This window comes from Myodes glareolus, chromosome 17 (assembly GCF_982192425.1).
Source record: "Myodes glareolus chromosome 17, mMyoGla1.1, whole genome shotgun sequence".
Taxonomy (NCBI): domain Eukaryota; kingdom Metazoa; phylum Chordata; class Mammalia; order Rodentia; family Cricetidae; genus Myodes; species Myodes glareolus.
Window position 1 is genome coordinate 24,053,483 of NC_142042.1, and position 20,922 is coordinate 24,074,404.

The 20,922-nt window shown below is 37.8% G+C and overlaps 1 long non-coding RNA gene across 1 annotated transcript in view; it reads right to left on the minus strand.

Annotated features, from left to right (window-relative positions):
- Positions 1 to 1,281: 1,281 nt before the first annotated feature.
- LOC125414798 (uncharacterized) overlaps positions 1,282 to 20,922 on the minus strand; it is a 60,952-nt gene continuing 41,311 nt past the window's right edge. The window contains exons 2-3 of the long non-coding RNA XR_007236376.3: positions 20,198 to 20,305; positions 1,282 to 1,566 (exon numbers count right to left, since the gene is read on the minus strand). This is a non-coding gene — a long non-coding RNA (uncharacterized LOC125414798). The remainder of the gene's footprint in view (positions 1,567 to 20,197; positions 20,306 to 20,922) is intronic.

A 20,922-nucleotide genomic window follows, 5' to 3' on the forward strand; every position in this document is an offset into this window, starting at 1 on the left:
TGAAATTGCCTGCTTCGTGGAAATGTCTGCTGGATACTATGGGCCTGAAGGCCGAAGATGGATGCCCCAATGATACAGAGGAACTTTGGGTGACTGTTCAGGCAGCAAGATGTCTCCGTCATTTCTAGAGTTTTGAAAGTTGTTTATTTCTTATTTGCTTAGGTAATATTATATTCTTCTAAAGACTTTGATGGAGTTGAAGAATGATTGGTTATAGTTATAGTTTTCCTTAATGATGATAAAAGATAAAATAGATATAAATATTGTAACTATAATTCTTGCTTGATAACTGTCTTGTTATATGTAATTTTACTATGTTAAAATGAAAGCCTTTCTTTTTTGTTTAAACAGAAAAAGGGGAAATGATGGAGGAGGGTTATCTGTCTATTGTGTTATTTTCATTGGTTAATAAAGAGACTGCCTTGACCCTTTGATAGGACAGAAAATTAGGTAGGTGGAGTAAACAGAACAGAATGCTGGGAAGGAGGCAATGGGGTAGAAGCCATGGAGCCAGCCACCAGGTCAGACATGCTGAATCTTTTCCGGTAAGCCACCACCTCGTGGTGCTACACAGATTATTAGAAATGGGTTAATATCAAGATATGAGAGTTAGTCAGTAACTAACTCTCTAGAGATAATGGGCCAGGCAGTGCTTAAATGAATACAATTTGTGTGTTGTTATTTCTGGGACTAAGCTAGCCGTGTGGGAGCCGGATGAGGCGAAAATCAGGCCTGCCCGCAGCTCTGCACTACAGCGTGGAATATTAAGCGGAGACCAGAGGTAAAGTTGCCATACTTCAGGTTGCAGCATGACAGAAATCTCTTGTGTCTAAACACATAACGCTTGACAAACTGAAAATAAATGAGGGTCACTTTCCAACAAACTAATAATTAAATTTTAAGAGGTTTCTATTATGCATTTTTGTGTAACTATGCTGTTTTGTTTAACGTTTTTGCATTGGTCCCTTCTGCAGTGTCTTTTAAAAAGATTATTGTGCCCAATTTCATTTCCAACAGAGCATCCCCTGTAGGACATTCTTTATGTTTTAAGCCACTTAGGACAATCATTCATTTGGGGGGTGGGGTGGAAAGACATGATTTAGGAATAAAAATTTTTGGCTTCCAGGGTCCTTTCCTTTCCTGGATTTACTGTTTGCTCTGTGTCTACAAATTCTTTTGTCCTGGTTCTTTTCAAATTCTCAATGCAGGACTGGTTTTACAAGTTCCTAGAAACCGTGGAGTGTAGGGAGCTTACAGAAACAGCATAGCACAAACAAAGGCCAAAGAAAACCACAGACAGTTTAATCAGGTCAAATATGCAGAAGTGGTGGGCTTCTTACTCAATGTGGATTCTTTGTATCTCCCAGGGGACACTTTTCCACTTGGGCACTGGTGAGCACTCTGATGTCCAGAGACAGTCAGATTAGCCCCCAAAAATCTAAGATCCTCTTCCAAGGCTGCTGTCATGAGGCTGTGGGAATATCTTGCTTTCTTTGCTTAAAATCTTCTCTAATCCAAGGGGCTCTTGACACTCAGGATGTTGAACTCTCAGAACAGGAAGCATTCCTGAAGAGATACAGAAGGGGAGAAGAGGAAATGTGGTGTGCTTTTTTTTTTTTTTTCAGAATACAAAACAGAAACTAAGCCACTTGGATTTAAATTATTAAAATTCCTGACACAAGGGAGTGAGCAGTATTTATCTCCCTTTTACCGTAAAGACTAGAACAGACCACTCTGACTTTGTCACTGGAAACAGTTAAAATGGCAGCACTTAGAAAGGCTTCAGAAAACATTGAATTGGTTACGTGTTTTCAGGAAGGAATATTCAAGAAAGTGGGGGATATATTAATGGTTAAAGAGAATAGAGAAAATGTAGGGGAAAGATATTAACATAGAACAACTACTATTGAGAAAAATAAAATAAAACCAGGTGATCTTTCCAAAACAATCCTAAAGAGAAACTTTAAATGTCCTTTTATTAAAGAGTCAAATGGAATTTATTTTAAGAAGGGGTAGGATGACAGACCAATGAGGAGAAAGTGTATATAAATTTGAACTCATAAGGACAAAAAAAAAAACCCTTGAAGCATTGTGTAAATATTCTCAAATAATCTATAATTTATTTAAACTTTGGACTATATAAGTAAAATATGTGACAAGCTGGTATTAGTAATGTTTCTGAACCATTAATATGTATACACATGATTATGTTAATAGTCTGTTTTGAGGATTAAGGCAGTTTTACCCATGAGTTGTACTTTTGAAGGTAGTTCTTCAATGAATACTATCTATTCACCAAAACCAGTAAGATTTTCCCATTTATCTCAGAGATGTCGCTCCTTCGGTAGGCAGTAATTATAGTTTTTCCTAAAGATTTCTCAAATGTAGAGTAATTATTTCCTGTTCAATTGTTATGGTAGTATTCTAGTTTTATCTTTGCTTTTGGGATAAAATAATCTGATAAAAAGGAAAGCCGGGGCTGTATAAGTGGGTAAGTAGTTAAGAGCACTGGCTGCTCTTCAGAGCACCTGGGTTTGATTCCCAGGACCCACATGGTGGCGCACGACCAGGAGGAACTCCAGTTCCAGGGGATCTGAAGCCATATTCCAGACTGAGGAGATCATTTTGAAAACTGAGGTCTCATTTTAGCAATCATTCTGCTTGTCTCCAATTACACAGATGGTTTTAAATTGTGGCTTTCCTGAAAGTGTTTTATACAACAGCTAACAAACAGGAGAGATGGAGTTTTCTTATGTAACTGCACAAGTTATTCAGCTTACTGGGGTAAGTAACACATTTTGTGTAACTCCATGTATTCTTTTCTTGCATTCTCCCTCCTCCTCCCTTTCTCTTTGCCTCCAGTATTTTTCTATGACGTTCTTAATTACCTCCCTGTCTACACTCATACCTTTCTGTAACTGTTTTCCACATTGACTTAAAGTCTACGCTTTCCATCATTACACACTTTCCATAGTTACAGTTTTGTGTTTCCCAACATCAGATCCTAAGATTAATTCTTAAAATCTTTATATCCAAAAAATTTTACACATTGCTACAATCTTCCTTCCATTATTTTGACACACCTTTTTCATTCCTTTCTATTACACATGCTCCCTCTAAAAATTTCAGAGTTGACCAGCCACTATGCATCATTAAATTCATGGTGTTTTGGAACTTTCTTGGTTTAGAATTCATGATCTATCTTTGGATCTGCTCCTTTGTTTTTATTTCCCACTGCTTTAACACTTACAGCTTAATGATAATGGATGAAATCTCTGAAACTCTAAGCTACCCCGATTAAATGTTTTTCTTTATAAGAGTTACCATGGTTATAGTGTCTCTTCACAGTGATAAAAATACTAACTCAGACATAAAGAAAACAAATATATTTGATAAGTAAAGTAAGTTACTTAATTTAACCAATGATAAAAAGTTTTCAGGAAAACTCAGCACTTTTCATGTATTCTTTCCTGATTAATTTTGAATTTTCTTGGATTGAGTCTATTCAAATAGTCTCATGTAGCACCCTCTGTCTAATCACAACCCCATGCTTTGTCTGGTACTTTCTTTCCATTTGGGGGCTCAGAATATCAAAATTAGACAATAAATTCCAACCAACTTCCAACTTATCCCATCCACAGTATTTTGAGATGGCAGGTGACTCAGCGTCCTTTCTGAAATTCTCTTTCTGTCTCATTCCTCTTCAGTCATGTGTTAATTGGAAGAAACCTTTAGGGTGACATCAGGCATGACCATGAGGCTTGACCTGGGTGAGATTCTAAATATGCATGAAGTTCATTAGATCTTTTTAGCCCTGGGCAAACTGTTCAGTTCCTCTAATTCCTAAAATCACCTACTCTAAGTTGAGAATGATGTAATCGGTAATAGGTTTAATATGGGATTAAGAAAAATAATGCATATAAAATGCTAACTACTTTAATTAGATGTAGATAGTTTCACTGGCTAATCAAAAACTAATCTAAAATTATAACCTATGTGCCAAAAATGTTGCTGCCCTACTTTTTATAATAGTTTTATTGAAATATAACTTACATACCATAACACTCACCTTTATAAATCATGTATTCGTGTTCCTTTGTTCTTAGTAAGTATTATCCTGAATTGACCAATCGTAACTAATATTGAATTTTAGGACAATTCAATTCACCAAACAGAAATCTCTAAGCTCTTAATAATCACCCCCATCTTCACACATGGCTGGTAATCTTTCTGTCCTGTGGATGGTAGCTCACATAAAAGGAACCCCGTGACATGTACCCTACTGTCTCTTTTTACTGGAACATCTTCAAGGTCAAACTTGACTGTCCTGTAGGTAGCTATTAACTATGAAAGGGTGGTGCAAGACAATTGTCTGTATTCTGTCAGTTATGTGTTAAATAAACACTGATTAGCCAGTAGCCAGGCAGGAAGTATAGGTGGGACAACCAGACAGGAAGTAGAGGTGGGTCAATGAGAACTGGAGAATTCTGGGAAGGAAGAAGCCCATTTCTCCCCAATCCTGTCCAGACACCAAAGAAGCAAGATGTGACCTGCCCTGCCGGTAAAGGTACTGAGCCATGTGGCTAACAAAGAAGAGAATACTGGACTAATACAAGTTATAAGGGTAAATAAGAAGTCTGAGCTAATGGGCCAATCAGTTTATCATTAATATAGACCTCTGTGTGATTTCTTTGGGGCTAAATGGCTGTGGGGCCTAGTGGGAGGAAATAAACCTGGCATGACTGAAACCTCAGACAACAAATGATCCTCATGTTACAAAGGGGTGTTATCAGTAGCTCCAACAGGCCAACCTTTGAATGAGCATCATAATTGTAGGTGGACTTTCTCTGTGCCCCCAGTCAGCTCTGTCCTGCCAGCCAGTTCCCAAATAACCACCCAAATATTTATTATTAGTTATAAATGCTTGACTGATAACTCATGCTTGTTACTTACTAGCTTACAACTTAAATCAACCCATATTCCTTATCTATGCTGTACATTGTGGTGGTACCTTTTTTCATCTCCTCTGCATCTGGCTGGCAGCTCCACCCTTTTTCATCCCCACGCCTCTACACGCCTATCTGCTGGTTACTTAGCCTTTTATTAAACCAATTAGAGGCACCTTGGAAAAGACACACCTTCTCAGTGTACAAAAAAATTATTCCATAACACATAATACTTCATTTTATGCCACATATCTTCTCTGTCTTCAAAACCAGCCTACTTACTTATTTTCCTCCACAGAACCATAGGTTCTCAGATGAGTCCTTGTTCGGAGATGGACCAAGGCCAATGTTAAGTGATGTGTAATCACCAGCAGGGCAGCCTCAAATAAATGTGTTCTGATATTTCCTGAGCTGGACTTTTAAAAACATGCTTAATATCTATTTCTTGTCCTAGACTACACAATTACTAGTTATGAAATGTTATAATTTTAGAGAATTCGAAAAAGAAACTAATACTTTCCACTTAAAAACCAAACAGAGCATAGTTACACAAAGATGCAGGTGATAATGTGTATTTACGGTTGAAATTTGCAATGTCTTAAACTCCAAAATACCTCATTTTCCCTGACATCTATCTGCTCAACACTGTGTAGTAACTTTTCATAAAACCAATGAATTTTCCTAAACCAACTGAACATTATTTATGACCAAGATGAGAAAAAATGCCTGTAGATTCTTACTAAAAATATATTGCCTAGTTGCTATGAAATTTTTTTTCATAGGGAATTATCTCCTTTTTCAAAGGATGTCTGGAAATTATATGTGAATTCAATTTATTTTCTCTCACTTTCTTCTCTAGCTGTCATTATTTAGTTTGTTTTTGGCAGTCTCTTATACTCCCTGTTTTTTTTTTAACTTTAGTATATAATGTACAACATGTTTTAACAGACATATTACAACTCAAAGGTTCAAAATTTTTGAATTACAATTTTTTATGGTTCTACATTATGTTGTGGTATACAAAGAACATTTTATTGATACAATTCCAGGAATAGTGATTTATAATTCTGATAGATGCTGAAATGGAGAAATGTTTGTCATCTGTCTCAATGACACTTTCACACATTTGGGTGGATGTCATCCTTGTTTTTCTCGTCTATAGCCTGGAAGCTACATGGTTAGTTTCAGCTAAAATAAAACTCTTATACAGGCAAGAGTAAATTTCATCATTTACTTTCATAATTATTGAAAATGTGTCTTCGCTCAGCGGACAAATCTATAGTTGAACTCCATACAACCTTTCCAAAGGCATGGGATACTTATTCTACAATTACATGTAGATACAGGTATGTGTTTCTTTGTTTCAGTGCATGGGCAACTGGGAATAAATTGAAATACCATGAGTAACACAGTTCCTGGGATATTTATAACCTAAACCCAAACCTGGAAGTACTATATCTCCTCTGGGACAAATCTGATATCTTACAATTTTATCCAAAATGAAGCTCAGAATTATTTCAATCTAAATCATTTATTTTTAGGGACTATGTCTTCCCCCACCCCCAACTCTCAGTAATTTTCTCTCCAATGCCTAAAACAATCAGCAGCTCATAAAAATGTGATGATTGGACATTCATTATTTAATGGATATTCTGAAATTTTAAGTTGAGCATTCAGTACCTGTAATACTATATGATTATGATGAGGGTAAAGGATGATTTGAATGTGTCTATCTGAATTCATTCCATTTCTTTTTCCCCCTTTTTATTTAAATAACATGTTTTTCATTTGATTTACACCCATCTAGTTTACTCTCCCTCCTCTGCTCCCATTCATTCCCCTTTCCCATCTACTCCCCTCCCCGTCCACTCCTCCTCCATCTCCATTCAGAAGAGACAGGCCTCCCATGGGCTTGCACAAAGCATGGAACATCAAGCTGAGGCAGGACTAAGCTCCTCCCCTTATGATGAGGCAGGGCCAAGGAATATAGTATGGGGAACAGGCTACCAAAAGACAGCTAAGTGCCAGGGAGAGGTCTTGTTCTCACCGTTAGAAACCTTACTTATAGACCAGGTTATACAATTGTTACACACATGCAGAGGGCCTAGGTCTATCCCATATAGGCTTCCTGACTTTTGGTCCAGCATACATGAGCTTCTATGAGCTCAGGTCAGCTGTCCCTGTGGGTTCTCCCTTCTTGACACACCTGGCCGATATAATCCATCCTCCCGTTCTTCTGCAAGACTCACAGAGCTCAGATCTCTGGGAGTTCAGTGCAAAGCTTGTTTGTGGATTTCTGCATCTGTTTCTATCAGTTACTGGATAGAGTATCCTTGATGGCAATTATGGAAGCCACCAATCTGCTTACAGTAGATGGCCAGTTCAGGTACCCTCTCCACAATTGCTAGGAGTCTTAGTTGGGGTCATCCTGATGGATTTTTAGGGGTTTCAGTAGCACCAGATTTCTCCCTAACTCCAAAATGGCCTCCCTTTCAGAATGTCTTTTTAGTTGTTCTCACCTTACATCTGCCTCCAACACATCTCCAGCACCCAGCCTGCCCAACCTGCTCCCTCTAGTTCCTATTCCTCCATCTCCCCAACCTCCACACCCAGGAAATCTTTTTAATCTCCCTTACCCAGAAAAATCTGTGTTTCCCTCTTTTGGCCCTCCTTGTTATCTAGCCTCCCTGGGGCTGTGAGTTGCCGGTTGGTTATCCTATACTCCTTATAACCTCCTATGAGTAAGTACATACCATGTTTCCTTTCTGGGTCTGGGTTACCTAATTCAGAATGTTTTTTTCGAGTTCCATCTATTTGCCTGCAAATTTCATGAGGTCATCATTCGAAAAAGAAAACCAGCCTACAAATCACAATCCCAAAGAACTTAGACAACAATGAGGACACTAAGAGAGACTTATACAGATCTAATCACATAGGAAATAGAAAAAGACAAGACCTCCTGAGTTAATTTGGAGCATGGCGACCTTGGGGAAGAGTTGAAAGAAAGGGAAAAAACAGGGAGGGGGGCATAGAAAAAATGTAGAGCTTAATAAAAATCAGTAAAATGTGATTTTGATAGCAAAAAACCAAAACTATCCTGTACAATTAAAGAACTTCTGGAGGCATCACCATCCCCTACTTCAAGCTTGACTAAAGAGCCTTAGTAATAAAAGCAGCTTGGTATTGGCATAAAAAGAGACATGTGGATCAACGGAATTAAGCTTAAGACCTTGATATAAATCCACACACCTATGAACACTTGATTTTTCACAAAGAAAGAAACACATCTTTCTTTCACAAGAAGCCAAAATTATACAATGAAAAAAAAAAGAATCTTCAACAAATGGTGCTGGCATAACTGGATGTCAGCATGTAGAAGAGAGCAAATAGTTCCATATCTATCCCATGCATAAAACTCAAAGCCAAGAAGACCAAAGACCTCAACATAAAGCCAATTGTAATGGAACTGATAGAAGAGAAAGTGGAAAGTAGCCCTGAACTCACTGGCACAGGAGACCACTTCCTGAATATAACACTAGTCCTATAGACACTGAGATCGACAATTTATAAACGGGACCTCCTGAAACTGAGAGGCTTCTGTAAGCCAAAGGACACTGACAATAAGACAAAATGGCAGCCTACAGACTGGGAAAAGATCCTTACCAACCCCACATCTGATGGAGGACTGATCTCCAAAATATATAAAGAATTCATCACATTTCTTATATCTTCTAAATACTAACAATAAACAGGCAGCATTTGTTGAATAACACACTCATCACAAGGTATTGTGGAGGATTTTCAGGATCTGCTTTCATTAAGCTGGGTTTGGAGGAATTTGTTTGTTTATAGTCACTAGTAAACAGAGCAGGCAGAATACGGTCCAAATCAGTAATTCCAGCATGCTGAAATTCCATTTTCTGTTGCTTCCACCTGCTTATTTCTTGAAGCTCCTAATAATACATACTCAATACACATTTGTATATGGTTTCCCATGCTTCAAGCACTCTGTAGGAATTCAAGCAATGAAAAATGTGTGTCTACTTTTAGGACAAGTCAAGGTGAGCATGGGATAAATCCATGGAGCATAGGTCAGACAAGAAATGGTAAGAAAACTAAAAGCCCAGAAGTCTGTTCTGGTCTAGATGATACAACGTTCAACTAAATTCTTTTATTTCTGTGATTGCAGCCTCTAAAATTGCTGCCCCATTTCCCAAAGCAATTTACTTAGTAAATCCAGTTTCAGAGTTTCAGAGATCAGCTTTGAAGAAGACTTTCCTTGTATGACTTCTGCTAACTTTCAAGACATTGGCATCTGTCTTTGGCAAGTCTACACCACACAGCTTTGGAAGGAGCATTGCTTGAGTCATCTTAGAGACTGCCTCGGATTACTGGTATCTGCTCACCTGAGTCACTGGTACCTTGCAGAATTCTCTGTCTACTTACCCCACCTGTTCCTGATTGCAGTTCCTGTTTGGCTTGCTACAGTCACATGGGTGGAGCAAAAGAACTAAAACTGAATCTCCTCAAGTGTGATACCTTCTGTTTTTATATAAAAAAAAACTATCCCCTTCATTTCTGTCTGGTTCTTGTTTTCTTTAACAGCCTTTCATCGCATTTCCTATGACTCTTTGGACATTTCTTTCCTCTACATACTAACACACTATGTGGTTTGGGCTGTTACCATCATAATTCATTAGATTTTTTTTCTGGTTATAAGTTTAACCTACATAAATAGTCTGTAAATAGGTCAAGGTTGTGAATGGTACTTTATTTTCGTATCTCTTCCATCTTGCTATTCCAGGCACATTGTAGATTTCAATAAAAGTCTGTTGAACGACAATGGACTAGTTCTCTGAGCCTTGCTTGTTATTCTCCAGTGGATACGTGTCCTACTGAGAGACTTCTCTTTCTAGTTCTTTATTTGCTTTTCAAGTTGTTCTTTTTCAATTCACATTTATAGTATATATCATTTCATATTTCATCAAGAAAATCACATTTTATTAAATCAAAATCTTAAGGAATTTTTTTAAACAATAGAAATGTTAGTCAAGGAAGACAATAAAAACATTAAAGGTGTGTTTTTAGGCTGGATACACTGAAGTCTAAAAAATTCTGATGGGAAAATTCTGCCATTCAGGGAAAGTCCTACACAGCAGAATCCCATCCCTTGTGTTGGGAACTGGTCTCTCATTGTTAAAAATGATAGAAAGAGAGGCGTACACTAATCTCTTTGTACTTAGCCTATATTGCAAGTAACAAAGTGGCCTCAGAAGACAGGAAAACTTTTCATCATAACCCCCTGCCAAACAAACCAAGTGCAAAGGATATAGTAAAATGTAAGGTTGGTAAGTGGAAAGAGGAAGGGATTGGGAAGAGCATCTGTAGTGTTGATGGCGGTGGGTACAGGTTATAACACTTTAGCCTTAACTTCTCTTGATGTCATCAGCTCTTATTTCCTTCCCTTCATCCATATTCTGTCAATCATGTGTAAGTATGTCTATAATTTAATCTCTGCCATTGACTATACATCACTGCTTTTGAATAAAAAAATCATAGTGTCTCAGTAGTCACCATTTCCATAAAAACGTAGTATAACTCCACTATTATCAGCAATGCTTGGTATCCTCTCAGAGTTTTGGTTTCATCTAGCATTGTATGTGCTATTAGTTCAGCTTTTATTTACTGATAACACTCTTCTTCTACTATTTCATTGCTCTTTTTTTCGTTCATTCTTTCTTTCCATTCTTTTAATATAGAAGGTATTATTTAGACTCATGATTTAAAGAGATCCATTCCATTATGTTAGGAAAGGCAGTGTAACTGCATCTCTACCTACGACTGTGAGAGCCTACAACTCAGCTTGTTAAATGTGAGCCAGTGCAGAAGCAGAGAGCTAGACTGGAAGTGGGGTCAGCCTATGAGCCTCTTGGCCTGCCATTATAGCAACTTGTCAACCAGACAGGCCAATATTTAAAGTTTTACAAGTTCCCAAACCAACGTGTTCAAACATGTGGTATAGGACTTCTTCCTACACCAAAACAATACCATTCCCCTCACTCATAAGCTCATGGTTACCTAATAGAAAATTTATTCAGTCCGATTTACAAAATCCCTGTCTTCTGAACAGTTCCAGTGCTGTGTGAATGTCCAGTCTTTTTTGAGATGTCAGAAAAACTCAACTGTGAAGTCTGAGAGATCAAAAGGAAAGCTACCTTTTCCAATATGCTACCTCAGAGAATAACAAATCCCATTCCAAAGACGGTGAAGCAGAGCCTCACAGTCTGGCCTTGGGCTTTTTTTGGTTGGAAGACTGCTAATGACTGTTTCTATCTACTTAAGGGTTATGGGTTTATTAATATTGTTTATCTGATCTTGATTTTAGTTTGGTAAGTGATATCTTTCAAGAAAATGGTCCATTTCTTTTAGAATTTCCAATTTTGTGAAGTACAGGTTTTTGAAGTATGGCCTAATGATTCTTCGGATTTCCTTGGTGGCTGCTTTTATGTTCCCATTTTCATTTCTTGTTTAGTTAAGTTGGTAATTCTCTCTGTATTTCTTAGTTATTTTGGATAAGGGTTTGTCTATCATGTTGATTTTTTTCAAAGAATCAACTCTTCATTTCCTTGATTCTTTGCATTGTTCTCTTTGTTGGTATCAGCCCTCAGTTTGATTATTTGTCTACTCCTCTTGAGTGTGTTTGCTTCTTTTTGTTCTAGAGCTACCAGGTGTGTTGTTAAGTTGCTAGTATGAGATCTCTAGATCTCTACAATTTCTTTATGAAGGCACTTGGTGCTGTGAACTTTGCTTTTAGCACTGCTTTCATTGTGTCTCATAAGTTTGGGTATGTTGTGCCTTCATTTTTACTGCATTCTTGGAAGTCTTCAATTTCTGTTTTCTACCTTAACCCTGCAGTCATTCAGTAGAGAGTTTTTCAGTTTCCACGAGTTTTTAGGCTTTCTGTTGTTTCTGTTGTTGAAATCTAGCTTTAGCAGTAGTGGTCTGATAGGATACAGGGGTTATTTCGATTTTCTTGTATTTGTTATGAATTGCCTTGTGACCAAGTCTGTGGAGAATGATCTGTGAAATTTTCCATATGAAATTTTCCATAGATATCTGTTAGGTCCTTTTGAGTCCTAACATCTGTTAGCTCCATTATTTCTCTATTTAGTTTTTGTTTGAATGTCCTGTCCATTAGTGAGAATGGGGCATTAAAGTCTCTCAGTATTAATATATGGGATTAAATATATGAATTAAGCTTTAGTAATTTCTTTTTACATATGTGTGTGCCCTTGTGTTTAATGTATAGGTGTTTAGAATTGAGATGTCATCTTGGTGAACTTTTTCTTTGATGAGTATGAAGTGTTCTTCCCATCTCTTTTGATTAATATTGTTCAGAAGTTATTTTATTACATATTAGAATGACTACCTAAACTTGCTTTCAGGGTCTAATTGCTTAGAAAATCATTTTTAACCATATATCTGAAGTAATGTCTATAATCGATGTTGGGGTGTGTTTCTTGTACGCAACAGAAGGATGTATCCTGTTTTCATATACATTCTATTAGTCTGTGTCTTTTTACTGGAAAATTGAATTCATTGATATTGAGAGATCCATTCAATGATTGTTAATTCTTGATATTTTGTTGTTGTTGTTGGTAGTAGTGTGTGTGTGTGTGTGTGTGTGTGTGTGTGCGTGCATGATATTCCTGGTGTAAGATTATATTGCCTGTGTTTCTATGGGTATAGTTATCCTCCTTAGCTTGGAGTTCTCCTTCTAGTACCTTTTGTGGGGTTTAGATTTGTGGGTAGATATTGTTTGAATTTGACTTTGCTATGGAATATATTTCTTCTTCTATGGTGACTGAAATTTTGCTTTAGTAGTCTGGGCTGGAATCTGTAGTCTCTTGGAAACTGAGGACATCTGTTCAGACCCTTATGGTTTTTGAATTCTCTGTTGAAAAACTGGGTGTAATTCTAATAGATCTGCCTTTATATGTCACTTGTTCTTTTCCCTAGCAGGTTTTAGTATTATTCTTTGTTTTGAATATTTAGTGTTCTGATTATTAAGTGCCAAGGGCACTTCATTTTATGGTTCCATCCATTTGGTGTTTCATAAGCTTCCTGTAGTTTTATATTCATCTCCTTGTTTAGGTTAGGAAAATTTTCTTCTATGATTTCATTGAAAATATTTTCTGGGCTGTTGAGCTGGGAATCTTCTCTTTCTTCTATTCCTGTTATTCTTACTTCTTCTATTCCTATTATTCTTAGGTTTGGTCTTTTCATAATGTCCCAGATTTCCTGGATGCAGTGTTAGGAACTTTTTAGATTTAACATTTTCTTTGACTGATGTATCTATTTCTGACATTTCATCTTTATTGCCTGAGAACCAGAGATTCTCTCTTCTAACTTCTACATTCTGTCGCTGATGCTTGGGTTCTGTGGCTCCTCTTAGCAGACCTGGCTTATTCATTCCCAGAACTTCCTCAGTTTGTGTTTTCTTTACTGTTTTATTTCCACTTTCATGTTCCCTTCAACTGCCCCCACCCCTTCAGTTGTCTTCTCTTGTGTTGGAAAATGTCCTGCAGTAAGATAGCTGTGTTCTGCTTGTGGCATATTGCCTTGGCTGTTGTTTCGTGTGTTTTGTTTTTTAAAGATTTATTTATTTATTTATTTATTTATTTATTTATTTATTTATTGCGTGTTCTGTCCACAGGTTCCTCTGCTCACCATTGGAGGGCATTGAATCATGTTATAGATGGTTGTGAGCCAATATGTGATTGAAACCAAGAGCTCTGGAAGAGCAGCCAGAGCTCTTAACCACTGAGCCATCTAAATAGCCCTGATTCTTATGTTCTTATGTTGCCCTCTAGATAGTTGCATTTGGGGTAATTAAAGGTCATGCTACCAATTTCTAAGTTTGTCTTTTTGGACTGATGTTTTGTTCCTTGGTTTCTGTTTCCCCTCTGGTCTTCTGGTCAGTGTGGTCTAGACTTCTCCCAATCAGCTTGGTCTCTGGTAGAGCAGGGATTCTTTGCCACTGTTGGAGACAGGGGCACAGCAAGTAAGAGGGCACAAGTCTTGAAGTATGGTGGAAGGATGCTAAGATAATGAGAGATTGGGGAAGTTGGAGGAGAAGAATAGGCAGCCTACCTGGCCTTCTCTAAATCTGTGAGGCCACTAGTAGAGCAGGAGTCTCTGACTCAGGCTAGTCTCTCAATTAACAACTTTTGAATTGGGTCTGAAGTAATATACAAATACAGTCAATACTAAGGAAGTTGGGACTTTGCCAATATTAAAGAATTCAAAATAATTTATAGTTATAATCTGTCCTTGCAGCATAGCTTCCCTCCCTCTTCTGTAGTCCATACAGAGTAATTCCCTTACACAGAAAGGGAATTTAAACAAGAACTTAATGTCAAAAAACCTGACAAATACTAGATAGAGTATTGTAGTGATTCTTAAACTTCCCTTTGAAACTTCACAAGCCATCCTGCATCATCTGAATTTCCTTCAATGCTTTTATCTTCCAAGCACCCATAGAACAGTTCACTTTAACTAGGTGCACTGGATAGCTTTATGTGAAATTGACAAAATCTAAAGTCATCTGAGTGGAGGGAACCTCAATTAAGAAAATGTAGAAAATTAAGAAAACCATAAGATCAGGTTGAAGGCAGGCCTGTAATATATATATATATATATATATATATATATATATATATATATATATATTATTTGGTTATTGATGTGGGAGGGACCAGCCTATTGAGAATAGTACCATTCCTAGGTTAGTGGTCCTGGATTCTATAAGAAAGCAGGCTGGACAAACCAGAGTGAGATGGCCAGTAAGTTGCATCCCTCCATTGTTTCTCCATCAATTTCTGCCTTCAGGTTCCTATCCTGTTTGACTTTCTGTCCTGACTTCTTTCAGTGATCTACTACTATGTTGAAGTGTAAGTCAAATAAATCCAAGTTGCCTTTGGTCATAGATTTCATCACAGCAACAGCAACCTCAAGATAGTAGTAGGTAATTTAAGTTAACCTGAACAGTAACAGGTCACGTTTGTACTACGTCCTTTTGGTCTGATCTGAAGAGTCAATTTTAACTCTGTGGTTTTGTTTGCCTCCAAAAGTAACCTCTGTTCTATCAAAATCTTCAAACAAATCATAAGAAAGAGACATTCTATAAAACTTCTACCTATTAAATCTCAAAACTGTCAAAGTTCTGACATTAATAGAACACACAATTGCAGCAAACTCCCTCATTCTCTGGATCTTATGATATTACAATACTTTCTTTTGCAATAGCCCGGTATGTATGCAATAATATGTATCACGAATTCTAATTGTTCTTAATTGTAAAAGCTAGAGTTAGACATAGGGATGAAAGCTGAGAGATCAGAGAAGCAGAGCAGTTAGCCACTAGAGAAACCTTTACCACCGTTACGATCAAAAGGGCCACCCTTTCCCCAGACTGCCTCCTTAGACTGACAGTCTAGACTACACCCTCAGACTGACAGCCTAGACTGTGACCTCAGACTAACTGCTGCTCAGCCTGCACTGAGCTCCTGTTTCCTCCTACCTTATATTCTTCTTTCCACCCAGCCATATCACCATAGTGCTGGGATTAAAGGCATCGGATCCTAAGTGCTGGAATCATGTTTATGTGAGCTCTGTTTATCTTTTAGACTGGATCACTTTCATGTAGCCCAGGGTGGCCTTGAACTAAGACAGATCCCTCTGCCTCTGTCTCCTGAGCCCTGGGATTATAGGTGTGAGCCACCACTGTCTGACCTCTAGTGGTTTAGCTCTGCACTCTAATCTTCAGGCAAGCTTTATTTGTTAAAACACAAACAAAATACCACCATATCAATAATTCTTGGAAAGGAGGGCTATGTGTTTGAAATGAGAGCAAAAAGGTGTATGTTGGAGAGTTAAGGGGAATGGGAAAATGATATGATTGTATTATAACCTCAAAAAATAAAAGAAATAATTTTAAAAGATATGTCACCAAAATCATCAGAAACAAGGGAGCCTGAGAAACTGTCAGGTGAATTGCCAAGAAGACATGAAGGCTAATATAACATGGTTTCTTGAATGGGAATCCAGAACAATAGAAGTGGGAATAATTCCCTCTTTTTGAGTGGGTCTTAAGTACAATTAGAAAGCAGTTGGTTACCACTGCTTGAGGCCACTACTACACAATTACATTGGTCATTGTTGCAGCTCATGGCTGTCAGTCTAGGCAGGGTTACTATTGCTATGGTGAAGCACCATGATCAAAACCAGCTTGGGAAGGAAAGAGTTTATTTTTCCTGCTCTTTTCATATCCCTGTTTATCCTTGAAGGGAGTCAGGACAGGAACTCAAACAGGGCAGAAACCTAAAGGCAGGAACTGATGCAGAGACCATGGAAGGGTACTGCTTAGTGGTTTGTTCTCCACAGTTTTCTCAGCCTTCTTTCTTGTAGAACCCAGGACCACCAGCCAAGAGATGGCACCACCCACAATGGGCTGGGCCCTCCACCACCAACTTCTAGTTAAGAAAATGCCTTACAGCTGGATTTTATGGATTCATTTTCTTCATCGAGTTTTCATCTTTTCAGATAACTCTAGCTTGTGTCAAGTTGGCATAAAGGTAGCAATTAACTACTTTTGAAATTGACATACAAACAGTCTACTGTTAAGCCATAACTTTCTTATTTGTTTATTCCCAATATCACACATGAATAGTAACATTACAATATAGACATTTCAAAATTTATAAATTTGAAAATTCGAACACTTAAACATTCAGCTTCTTTAAAATATTCAGTCTTCTTTAAAATCCAAATTATTTGTATAATTCTAAAATCTCTCTGAAAGTTCAAATTCTCTTAACTTTGGGTACCTACAAGATAAAAAAAATAAGTTAAATACTTTCTTATTTGGAGAGAGAAGAATCAGGGCACGGTAACATAAAAATCAAAACAAAACAAAACTTCTACTATGTAAATGTCAGTGTTCAATGTCTGGGACCCATTGACTATCTTCTGAGCTCCTCCAAAGGGCTTGGATCACTTCTCTGGCTTCACCTTCTGCAGTCAGCACAGAATGTCTCCTAAGCTTAGGCTAGTTCCAGTCCATGGTTGCTGTTATTCTTGATGGCCATCTCGTGGTACCATCTCCAAAATGCTGAGGTCTCTTCGAGTAACTGTGATGGACTTTCACCAGTAGCCTATCCTGGGTTCTCTTCATGAGGCCAAGCCTCAGCTGCTCTCCTTGACCCATCATTCTTTCAAACCATTACCACCTGGTGTCTTACAGTACCAAGTTTGATGACCAGACTGAAGTATAACTTTAGCCACCTCTGGAAAATAGCTTCTGCATGCTGACTCATAGGAAACACTTCCAAAATGACTTCACTTCAATGATGCTGGTCTCTTCTTAATCACTGACAATTTTTCAGCTCCAGCTGACCAGCATAGAATATCTCAGTAAAGCAAAATTTTCACATTGGTGGCTCTGGTCTCTTGTTTATCACTGCCTTTTTTTTTCAGCGCCAGCTAGCCAGAACTACAGTTTATTAAATATACAACCACCCTGAAAGAGTATTGTACTGATTCTTAAACTTCCCTTTGGAACTTAGCCATCCTGCATCATCTGTATTTCTTTTACTGCTTTTATCTTCCAAACACCCATAGAACAGTTCACTAAGCTTTGAGTGATCAGTGGGTTCTCTGACCCAAAATTCCAAATTCCTTCCACAATCCTCTTCAAAACAAAATGTTCTTGTTTTGCGTCAATACCACATGATCCTGAAACCAATTTTTATCCTACTTACGGTTACTATTGTAATGACGAAACACCGTGACCTAAAGCATTGTGGGGATGAGTGGGATTATTTGGCTCACACTTCCACAGCACTGTTCATCATTGAAAGGACACAGGCCAGCAACTCAAACAGGGCAGGAACCTGGAGGTTAGAGCAGATGCAGAGGCTTTGGAGAGATGCTGCTTCCTGGTTGCTCATCATGGCTTTCTCAGCATGCTTTCTTAGAGAATCCAGGATGTCTAGCCCAGGGATGGCTTTGCCTCTAAAGCGTTAGGCCTGTATACATTAATCTTTAATGAAGAAAACACCTTACAGTTGGACTTATGGAGACATTTTCTCAATTGACGTTCTCTCCTTTCAGATGACTCTAACTTGTGTCAAACTGACATAAAACTAGCCAGCATAGCTGAATATGACTGCTGGTTGCTTCTATCGTCTGAATTTGCACCTCCACTCTAAGTCTTATCCTTCCACACACCGATAAGTACAGCTACCACCCCTCGTCAACGCAGCTTCTCTTTGCAGTAAATAGAGACCGCCACAGAAAATCACAACTGAACACAATGCAGAAATCAATAAATTGCATATGCCTGACCCCAAAGCCTACACTTACATTCTAGCTCCTGGATCCATGGTTCCTGGGATATCATGGAAAAAAGAGACAAAAAGATTGTAAGAAGGGGGAGGAGCTTGAACTTCCCACAGGGCTAGAAGCCCTGACTGCTCTTAGGGATGGACAGGGAGGAGGAGGGGGAGAGGGGAGGGGGAGGGTGTTGGGAGGAGGGACGGAAATAGAAACTCTCATAATTTAATAAACTTTGAAAAAAAAAGATTGTAAGAGTCAGAATACCAAGGTGTCTCCTGTAAAATAGTCTTTCATAGAAATGGTTGTGTAAACAAGACTGAAACAAAAACAGCCCTGCAAAGATTCTAAATAACTGCAGCTACAGAACTTGATGCTACACTAAAGAAATTTTAAACTGAAACCTTAAATACTATCAATTCAAACAATTAGTAGTGAGCAGAATCAAGGCATAACATAAGAAGCACAAAATAGCACACACTAAATCCATTTTTTCATGAGTTTTTATTTTTTTTCCACTTAATTTTTACATTTTATTTTAAGTATCATCTAGGATTGCATTCTCCAGGAAAGAGAATCCGGGACTCAGATTCTATGTGGAAAAATGCAAAAATTTCATCACTTGTAATGAGGTTACAGTGATGATAAACTCATTATAAATTGAAATTACCAAAAGTCAAAGCTGCATTAATCTTCCGAGCAGACACTGCAGCCTGCCAGACATCACGGCATAGCTGCACAATGCCCTGCAGAGACCTCTCTTCCCCTTTGTGACATTGCAACTGCCTGGGAAATTCAACATTAATCAACAACCTGAGGGAACGTCACACTTTGTAGGCCTAGCTCAAGAGGAGATGACGTTTTAAAATTTGAACTATGATTTCTAATGAATGCTTCTTGCTAATTTACTATTGCAATGCTGAGAACTTATTGTCAAAATATTATGTGCTGGGGCAACCTATTCTGGGAATTAACAATAACCACATAGAGATGGAAAACGTTTAGCAATTTCGTAAGAATTTAAAGGTATGATACTTTCAGAATTGTCTTTGATAGCTAGTGCCTCTGCAGGGGCTTCTGCTCTCTTGTTTTCCTTACAGACTAATGACTGAATCAGGAGTAACCATGGCAGAAACTTGTACTGTCAAGCAAATGAATTTCTGAGAAGGAATTTGTCTACAACCCATCTAGAGTCAGTACTGTTGGCAAATAGAAATACATGTCAAGTTCCTTATTGGAGCATTTATATAACAAACTTAGATGTGCAACAAAAATAACATAGATTTTAAAAATAACTTTTTGATTTGTTAAGATTATGATATATCATTCCTCCTTTCTTTTCCTCCCTCCAAACCTCCTCCCTTGCTTTCTTTCAAATATATAGCCTATTTTTCTTTAATTATTATTATGTGGTGTGTGTGTGTGAGAGAGAGAGAGACAGAGAGACAGAGAAGACAGAGACAGAGACAGAGGCAGAGACAGAGACAGAGGCAGAGACAGAGACAGAGACAGAGTCAAAGACAGACAGACTGACAAAGATCCTCAATATATAAAGTTACTTGAAGGTGTATGTTTTCAGGGTTGACCATCTGGCATTGGATAATCAGTTGGTTTTGTTTTCCCTGGGGAAAATTATTACTCTTGCTCTCAACTTTCCTTGGCTGCCTGTGGTTCTTTGTCATACATCCTTATAATACATATTGAGATATTGCAAAAGTGGCAGAATAAGTCCATAGGTACATGTTTCTACAGATAGAGAACTCAAACAAAACCTTAAAAATCAACCTGTTAAAATTCTGGAAAACATCTAAATTTATTGCAACCAAAACAAGTCATAATTTTTAAAAGCAACTCACCTACATTCATCAGAACAGATTTGTGGCCATATCATTTGTCCTTGGCCCTCAATCTCCCTGTTGCTGTGTTGTCATGAACACAGTGGCCACTGCTCCCAAGATAAGGCTCTGGGAGTAGCACAAAAGACCATATTATTGAGATGCTGTTTGTGTAGTTCTAGCCTGACATACTGACAAAATGCTCTCTGTTTTGTCTAACTCAAGACACAGAAAGAGCCTAGGCTGGCCATAAAATTACCCTCCCGGGCTTTACAAATATTCTATAATTACTGGTTAGTGGTTTCCATTGATTTTGATTATTTAATATTTCTTGTAAAATGATTCACCTGTTCCAAATTCAATGCATTTGTGACTTAGGCATTTGTAATACTTTCTCAAGCTCTGTAGCTTGTGCCTTAACTTGCTTATATAAAGGTCCTCATTTTCAATAAAATTTCATGTGTTCATCAGGTTACAGTTTCTGTTTCAAGGTATACTACCAATAATGAATTCAAGAAGAGCTCATCCATTTTAGCTCTCTGTTGCTTGATCCTTTAATATTTAGAGCCAAACTCTATAATGGCACAATGGAAATTTCCAACAATTTCCAACAATGGAAATTGTTGTTATATGGCATAAAACAAGAATCAAGCATCACTTCACTCTTTATAGGCATCCAGCTTCATAGACTGAATACCTTTCATTTTATAATTTCAGGATAACAAAACAAGTATTCAGTGCTGTTG